Genomic DNA, 1,808 nt, shown 5'->3' on the forward strand with positions numbered 1-1,808 from the left:
AAGAAAATAAGCGAGTGAATTCTGATGTTGATTTAAAAACAAACAGCATTATACTGTATGCATTTTATCTTAAGTATATTTTAAATATTTTCTTTATGGTTTTGACATTTTTGGTTTTACAGAGGAATTACTGAAAATAAACATGAAAACAATGTTCACAATTGTATAAAACTAAAGAATTTTGCACAGTGAAAAAAAGAGGACAAAAAGATTCTTTTATTTTATTTTATTTTATTTTATTTTACATGGATGAATATGCTATCTACAAGTGATACCCGGATATTTAAATCTTCCACCAAATTTTCAGTTCCTCTCTGTATAGTCTTCTGAGTTGAAGAAGTGAAGAAACATAAAATGTTTGTTTTCATAGTTGTTGGTAAACTGAATTATTTGCTACCTATCTTTATAATCATTTTTTAAATCAAATTATGACTTATCAAAAAAATAAAAGAGATGTATCAAGGCAATATTCTAGAAATACAATCAACTTTAAACAAGAATTTGTGTGTGTGTGTGTGTCAGATTTGGTGAGTGTACGTCAGTTAAATCAGAGTGCATTATGGGTAAAGGAGTGAACTATATAGGGAACGTCACTATATGGGGATTCAGACACACTTCAAAATGGCTGACACCTGATATTGTACACTTATGTCAATTTTACAATCTTTTGAACATTGTGTATCATGAATCACTCTTTTCTGTATAAATATTAAACTTCCACTTAATCAGTTTGATTTGTGTCAAAACGCATACTCTATATAGTCATTCATTTCCCATTGAGTTTCCATCAGTTATTTATCACTACTCATTTTTGAGCAAATATTGTGGTAAAAGCTACCAAGTCATGCCTTTATATAATGCACCTTGCTGTCACTACAGATATCTTGAAGTGTACTACTCAAGCTGAGGGCTGCCTACCCAGCATCCACCTGACAGAATGAATTTATGTATGCATGCATGACATGAGTAGCATATCAAGCATAAATAAATACACATCATGTTAGTCTCGCTCTCTTCAGATACACATAACATTTGGATCTCAAAAGCATTTGTATACACACATTTGTTCTTATTATAATATTTAAAAAAAAAATGTTTTATTGTAATAGTGCATACAGTTTCTTAACTTGTTTATTGTTTAATTATAAGACAGCGTTTTTTAATTAAAGAATGAAAGTGCAATACAAGTCTTTATAAAAGGATCTCTTCCTTTACAAAATTCAGCCTTTGTTCATAACCGACTCACAGAGTAAATAGTAATGTACTGCATCATAGATTTTCCACATCCATATGCAGATTTCTAAACACTACAATCAGCATTTTCACTTCAAAAGGCTGAAGGGAAGGGTCCCGGTAGACTGGGTCCTGCAGAGGACGAATATGAATGCAAAAGCATTGGAAATAGAGTTAATTAACCAAAACAGAAGTCACCATGTGCAAGAAAACATTTCTATTATGTATACGTGCAATTTTATGTAAACATATATAATTAAATGACCAAGTAGTGGACACAGAGTGCAAAGAAAGACGTTGTTCCTCATAAAATAATATTAGTAGTTGAATTGAAATCAATCAATTCATGAAATTCGTTTGGCCTATATTTAGACTAAGTGGATGAAACATCAAAAAGAATATGCTTATTTTTAGCTTAAAGGGATCATAACAAATCTTCATTGATCTTTTGAAATAAAATACTTTTTGGATTGTAAAAACATACTGTCAGTTTCATATCTGAAAACATCTTTCACAGAAAAGAAAAAAGATCTTACTGAAACTAAGATGCAAAAATGGCTCATTTAAAAATAATT

The sequence above is a fragment of the Sinocyclocheilus grahami genome, unplaced genomic scaffold (assembly GCF_001515645.1).
Source record: "Sinocyclocheilus grahami isolate Dianchi unplaced genomic scaffold, SAMN03320097.WGS_v1.1 scaffold1148.1, whole genome shotgun sequence".
NCBI lineage: Eukaryota > Metazoa > Chordata > Actinopteri > Cypriniformes > Cyprinidae > Sinocyclocheilus > Sinocyclocheilus grahami.